This window comes from Gadus chalcogrammus, chromosome 8 (assembly GCF_026213295.1).
Source record: "Gadus chalcogrammus isolate NIFS_2021 chromosome 8, NIFS_Gcha_1.0, whole genome shotgun sequence".
Taxonomy (NCBI): Eukaryota; Metazoa; Chordata; class Actinopteri; order Gadiformes; family Gadidae; genus Gadus; species Gadus chalcogrammus.
The window spans coordinates 16,470,950-16,478,773 of record NC_079419.1 but is presented as its reverse complement, the minus strand read 5'-3'; positions in this window follow the sequence as shown (position 1 = coordinate 16,478,773).

Sequence of the window (7,824 nt, the reverse complement as noted above, 5' to 3'; positions counted from 1 at the left end):
ATACTTTGATAATCAAACCTTTCCAGGATGTTTTTCTAATGCTATGGTTGAGTTATTGCCTTCATTTGATGGGGTAGTGCACTGTTAAATAACAATATGAGCTGAAAATTACAAAATTATTCGTATAATTCCACATACCACCCAATTATCGATGAAACTCATTTAAGGATGCATTAAAAGAAGGATTTTTATTTTGACCATAAAATGCATTCACCTTAAAATAACTTTTGATCTATAAGAGCGGTGTAATGCAGAAACAAACACATCTGCCTGACTCGTCGGATAACCCACAAAATATTTCTAGTAGTATCCATGGCACCGTGCATGTGTACACAAATATACCACATTCACACTATTAGTTCACTATTGACCATCAAACACCTAGAAAACGAAAACCCACCAAAAAAATCGTTTTACAGCACCAGCGCTGCTTGTGCAATGCCCTGCTGTCGACTTCTGGGTGAAGACTCTGTGAGCTGATAGTGCCCTTGTTGAAACACTTCTCTGAGTTTCCTGTCTTCATGAGCGTGTTTACGGTCAGTCCCGTAGATAGCAGCCCACACTCTAAGTAGGTGCATAACTCAGATAAGACGCAGACATCAGGTGGGAGGAGGTGGAGGAGGTGGAGGAGGGTTGCTGCGTCCACCTTTGTGAGTCAGTCAGTCGAGTGACTTAAGACCCCGATTCCCTGTGACAACACTGAGAGGGCCCAGGGCAAATATGACTATAATTCATAACTGTCACAGAAGATTGTCTTTGTTAGATGGGAGAATGGTCTGCTCTGTCTTAGTCTTGGACGTTGCAGTGTTGAGGTACAATCGTTCCCTTGTCTCGCAGATAACCCACACTCTATCTAAATCGGTCTAAAGTTTCATGAAAGCAGAGCCTGGGGAGTCCAGAAGAGGACAGGACAAGTGAGGGAAAAAGTACAAATCAAAATCAAAGAGTCAAATACATCTCTCCCAAGTAGCCGGGTAACGGCTGAAGGCTTCTTAACCACAATATTCCCCTTTGTGTTTTTAAGTTTAATAAACTTATTGGGTGCACTCACTGCTGTTTATCTAGGGATTTTATCACGCACAGTCGAATAGGGGAAGTTGTAAAGTTAGGCAACCAATAATGTCCTTCTTCTTTATAGATGTCAGAGGAGAAGAATAATGAAAACTAGACGGAACTCCTATGTCTTCTGATAAGATGGAGCCAATCTGGTTATTCATTAGGAAAACATACAATATATTAACTGTGTTAAGGCTTTTACTGTAAAGGCTGGGCATGTCATTTTATCTATCAATGCACAATACAGACATTTCCCGACCAGTGGTTTTACAACCATTGCTCAGACTGCTTAATTAATCTAAAAGTGATTCTAAATGAAGTGCCAATAAATTGATAAAACAATATAACAATGAATAAAGTCCTTTATGCGACATAGTTGGCCAAACAAATATCTAGGTGCGCTAATCATTAACCTTAACCCCACCTTAATTTCATGGACGAAAGCAGGGGGTTGCTAAAGTGGGGGGTACGGAAAAAACAGGACACACAGCGCCAGCCCCGAGCACAACATGCTAGCCTGGTTGCGGTGCCTCATCCATGACTAACAGCCATAAAGCCCATGTTTGGCCTTTGTAGCCCTCTCTCTCTCTCCCTCTCTCTCTCCCTCTCTCTCTCTCTCTCTCTCTCTCTCTCTCTCTCTCTCTCTCTCTCTCTCTCTCTCTCTCTCTCTCTCTCTCTCTCTCGCTCCACTCTGTGCTCGCACACAAATAGAACACCTTGCTGAGCAGAAGGAATGCAGGGCATGAAACACTGGAGAGGGAATGTCATGGCGCAAGGTGGTATCATGCACATCACACGCTTGCTCTTTCATAATAGTGAGGCGCACACTCTACGAGAGGCATCTGTGGGGGTGAACGTCGAATGGGGAGACATTTCTCGATCTCGTTGTTTATATAATGCAGCACTTGAAGAAGCAGTTTGCTTATTTGATAGATGTTATGGACTGCCGTGATTCTTGCACTTTTTGAGGTTGCATCGTCACGGTTGACTGCACTTATGGCAAGTTGTTTTGTACAAAAGCGTCAGCTAAATAAATGAATTGTAATGTAATATAGACAGAGGGAGAAAGGGAAAGTGTGTAAGAGACAAACAATGGGAGAGAGATGATAGTAAGAGGGTCCATGCAGTAGACCATGCAGTAGGTGCATCACTGTATCCTTAGATGTTTTGTTTTGCTTTCCCCAAATACTTTATTTTTTTGGACCGTTGCCAGATCTGGCAACGGTTTCTACAGCAGGTATTCACCCTAAAAGTTACCCCGCACAAATAAAATACCCAGAACAAAAATCAATCCACAAGCACAGCCATTGAATACTTCAACGTATGTTCTATGACTGTGGGCCCCCCCCCCCCCCACACTCCCACACACTCCCACATCTCCCCCTGTTCCCCACCCTGCTCGTAGGCCCTGCTCCCCGGAGACGCCCTGGGCTCCAAGAAGAGGGTCAAGGTCACGGCTGATGTGGATAACACAGGAATAGATAGGGGCGGACAGTCTCTCTCTGGTATCTGGAGGCTACCACACCCGCCTTTTATCCCCTCTTTGTTCCCCTGATATATAAATACATATAAATATATATATCAGGGGGATTTAAAGGAGACTTCAGGGATCTTTGGTCCCTGCTGGAGGCCCTCTCTGGGAGGCTGAACGCTGCAGCAGAGGTCGTAGGTTTTGTAGTACGCTGGTCAATGAAGAGGGACGTTTTGAACGTGTGGTTCATTTCATATTTCGAAAACAGGGAGACAGAGGTTGAAGCAAGGTGTATTTCAATGAGATATTTGAACAGTAGAGCTTCAAGAGAATACCGCACATGGTTATTTAATAGCCAATCCCAGGAACTTGCTTTTGATTTGGAGGTAGGTTGTATTGTTATTTATATTGAGAATACCATCTGGTCAAATATACTTATAATATTTTTTTATTTTTAATGTTTATTTCATGAAAATATACGACTACAAAGAAAGAAAGGAATAGATAATGAACAGAAAAATTGATAATAACAAATAGAACGAGTGAAAACTCATGAATTTCCAATTGGGCTCAGATGAGTAACTAAAAAGGCTTTCCTTTTTGGGAATGCATGTGGATAATTATTCATTTGAAATTATGTGTGGACCTAAAAAAAATCCTCCATTAAATTTTTAATTATTCAAAATCGACTTAATATTCATTGAATGATTTGACATGGTAGAATATGTCCCTGCATAAAGCAATAAAGCAATAAATAACTTTTGTCTCATTCCGAATGTTGTCCACAAAACACCCCTCCATGTAAAATCGGTCTTTGTCTCATCTCATCATAACTCATCCTCACCCTCTTCTTCCTCTGACCCTTCATCCGACAAGTCGATGAAACGGAACTCAGAAATATCACCCCTTTCCCTCCCGTCGCCGCCAGGATGCGCTCCGACGCTAAGCTTCGGAACCAGCTAGCTAGCAGGTTGGGCCCCAGGGCTGTTTTTACATGACCGCTTCCGCTGCGTGGGATCTCCGTTGGGCCCGCGGGGGCACAGCGGCCTGTTTAATGAATACAGGTGCAGCTTGTTCTGCTCTGCCCTATCTATCAGCCAGACGGGATCGATACTGTGGTGTATTTGTGTTTAATGGTCTGGTATTGTTGACACAGAAGAACCCGCGTGGGAATGAGATTCACTGAGAAGATTCGCTTAAGGGGGATTTCGATTTACTTTCTCTTCAGGATCTCTGGTTTGGAGCATTTCTCTGCTCATAGAGGCAACGTGTAATTCAACCCTCGCTGATTCAATAATGAGTCATGAATCATTTAGTTTTGTTGGGCTTATGGATACCTCTATAAAAATAGGTCAACATTATTTTGTGGAATCAGCGTTATACTTCTGACTAAAGCTGTCTGCAAAATTTACGACAGAAATACTTCAAGACCTTCCAAAGAACATATTTTTTTAGCGGAACTGTCGGGGTCAGCTGTTTTAAGTATCTGAGAATACTTTGTCTTTCTGTGTGTTTGCAAACAATTGTGGCCTGCAACGTCCACTTCGTGTGCTCATCCAGAAGGCTAGCTTTGGACCAGTGAAATAAATTGCCCCATTTTTCGCAGATTCAGAGTTATTGTTGCAAACCGCTTAACCCTGCATATGAAGCAGTACTCTCTTATATTAGGAAACAGCTGAACCTGTATGCTTTCTCCAGGGTCATAGTGTCCTTCTGATTGCCCCACCTGATGCACCCATTCTCCTCGTGTGCTTTCAGACAAAATCTCTGTATTTGACTGCAGACTGTGCTGTGTTGCTGTTTGGACCACAGTACTTTCCTAAAGTGCTCTGGGGCTCTTAAGAACTACACCCTGCACTGGTAGAAATGTTTTTTCATGCAGCAGAACAGCAGGGAATCTCTACCTTTGTGTATGGATCTACTCTGCCTTATCACCTACCACAAAGAATTTGACCACTTTTAAGAGCATATTGAAATGTTATTTACTAACTCTTTTAACAAACTCCCAACAGGAGCATCCAAAGTGTAATCAGATTCAAAGCATTTGTTTTCCTCATCCCTCGAAGGCGTCTAGGGGTATCTCGCCATATAAACCCAAGCTATTATTATGATTATTAGTATGCAGGTAAGAGGGAACAAACAGATCCGTATAACACCTACTTTTCTGTATTCAAACCGTAACTCCTTGTGGGATGGCTGTGGAATCCTGTGACTCGCAGCAACAAATGTATAAATGTATGGACATGCTCTCCTCTGTCTCTAGGTAGTAAACACCCGACAACATCCAGTCAGCGGCGTCGTTTCCAACTGCTTTCCACTGGTTGATCACCATATTTCTTTCACTTTTTCTACAAGTTTTTTGCTTTGTACTTCAGTACTTGTTAGTCAAAGTTGGTCTGGATGCACTGGCACACACTCTCCAACCTAATGTCCCTAACTCTGACTCCTATGCTATCGCTATATAATAAATAAAAATAATATCACTGCTTTAACTGATGTTAATTATGGTTAATTGATGTACCCTTATGTAAAGTATGACCGAAATAAAAATAATCTTTATTGAATTACCATAAATAACTTAACAAGGTTTACAAAGTGTGGCAACCCGGCACGGTGAGTGAACCACCTCCTCTCAAACAGGACACAACTTTGAGGGGAAAAAGCCAAAAAGGCATGTTTAATCCTTAACATAACACAAAGTCTCTGAAAACACAAAATAACGAAAAACCTGAGAGGAATCAGCGGTCTCATCCTTCGTGGGTGGAATCCCGTCACCCACGAGGACCGGTCTCTCCGTGCAGGAGCTCCAGGGCTGGGAGAGCCCCGAATGAGTGGAGAAGCATGCTATTTAAGCCCTGCTTCTCCACCTGTTCCTCAGGTGCGCTGCATGTCCTCAATTGGCCCGGGCCGGGTTGCCACAAAAGACACCGAAAAAGTCAAATGGTTTACTGGCACACAATCTCCAGTACTTTACGTCTAGCAGTTTCTACCAAAACATATATATATATATTTCTTATTATATAGCAATAGCATAGGAGTTAGAGTTAGGGTCATTAGGTTGGAAGTGAAAGGATTGGAGATTGTGTACAATCACCATTAAGCGAATCCCAATCAGTAGGAGGGAGACTTTCAGAAATACCTAAATCCCAATAGCAGTGTTTTGTCCAGTCTGGCTGTGACACTGTGTGATGGGGATTAGCGTAGGTCAGCTGGATGGATGGTGTTAGTGCGAGGGGTTTTGGGAGTGCTGAAAGTAAGATCCTCCAGGGTATACGCCTCACTTCTTGGAGCTGCCCTCATTGTAAATGTCGTAGGCTAACCCCTCTGGAAACTAGAGGGTCTCGGAGTGACCATGTGACTGACGAGGTCTTTTCAAAGCCACCTTTTAAAAAACTTTTATCAGTAAAAAATAGTCCAAGCATAGTAGTAGACATAGTGGTGGTAGCCATAACACTGACAGAAAGAAGTGTATTGTCTCTGCAGGCCGTCGGACATGTGCAAACCGAGTTTATAGTTTTAGCTTTAAATATTAAACCTTAAGGTTTAAAGATGTTTAATACTGAACAACGTCTGTTTTTAGTCGATGCGTCAATTGAACGCTGTGCACAAGGTGTCAGAGCAGATAACAAGCCGCAGACAGAGAGTGAAAACAAGCTACACGTACGATGTAGCCTTTCCACCAGGTGGTGGCACTCTTCCTCTGTCCGAAAACCCTTTGTGTTGGGGCACAAGACTCCAAGGTATTTGAATATGGGCATTTTCTTGTTGTCTTTGCCTCAAACGGCCTGGCCACTGATACTAAAGAACGTTCCTTGTTTTGCTCCACTAGAAATGCTTGGCGTGTCCAACAGTGTGTTCTTGTCGCCACGATTTAAACACGGTGCCACAGTTGATATTTTAGATTTATTTTAGAATAAGTGTGGGATAAAGGGGGCTACATAAAAACATGAATCGTCTCAAACATTTACCCAGGAAAATAACTCACCCTGATCCTCCACGCCTATGAACCCGACTCAGCCAACTGATGAAAAGAATATGAATTTAATTACAATAACAATTGATCGGCCTAGATCGTCTGTTAAAGCAAGATAATTCTCATTTGAGAAGCCTGATAAGGAATCGTTTTTTTCAGCTCCACTGATTCTCTCCCTCTGATAAACCTGGCCCACGGACTACAATACCCAGGCAGTCGCTCTCGCACAGTGTCCTATCTACCCCCAATTAACGTGGAACGGCTCCCCATTACACGCTACAATGAGACACGCCGTCCCATTACCTCACACTCGCTCATCACCACTGCTAATTGTTTTTTTCTTCATCTCAAATTTTTCTAAATTACACCTCGTTTTTGAGAGGGGAAGAATGTGTCATGGAACACATCCTGCATTTGGAAATAAGTACGGGATTCACAGTTTATATTTGGTTAGAAGGATGGATGGATGGAAGACAGACAGACGGACGGACGGACGGACGGACGGACGGACGGACGGACGGACAGGCAGGCAGGCAGGCAGGCAGGCAGGCAGGCAGACAGACAGACAGACAGACAGACAGACAGACAGACAGACAGACAGACAGACAGACTGACTGACTGACTGACTGACTGACTGACTGACTGACTTATCGATGGATTGATACTCATATGCTGTTGATGGATATATAAATATATATATATTTATATATTTATGTAGATTTACAGACAGACAGACAAACAGACAGACAGGCAGACAGACAGACAGACAGACAGACAGACAGACAGACAGACAGACAGACAGACAGACAGACAGACAGACAGACAGACAGACAGACAGACAGACAGACAGACACTGTTAGATAGATAGATGGGTGGATGGCTGGTGGGCCAGGAGGCCAGCGGGCACTCAGGCAGGCAGATAGGTGGAAGCTAAACAGTGGAAGGGTTGTTGCTGTGTGTAACCTTCAAAGGCCACAAACATTGAGGAACCATGAAGGCTTAATACACAATCAGCCAAAGGTCAACCCCCCCCCCCCCACACACACACACACAAACACTGTAACAAGACTGTATTTAGTCTGCAAACTGGCTGCCTGTAGGCCACCTGCTCAACCTAAAGCATCCTGGAGCATGGCCATGCTAACATACAAAGCTAGAGTAATGCATGGCTCTTCCAGTCATTGATACACAGATTGATGGATCAGAACTAAATCCAAATCGATTTTTTTTTTGTTATCAAATAATCACAATTTACAATGATTTGGTCAGAAATAAGTTGTTAAGAAAACCGCTCAATTTCCCAAAACTAAATGTCTGGATGAGT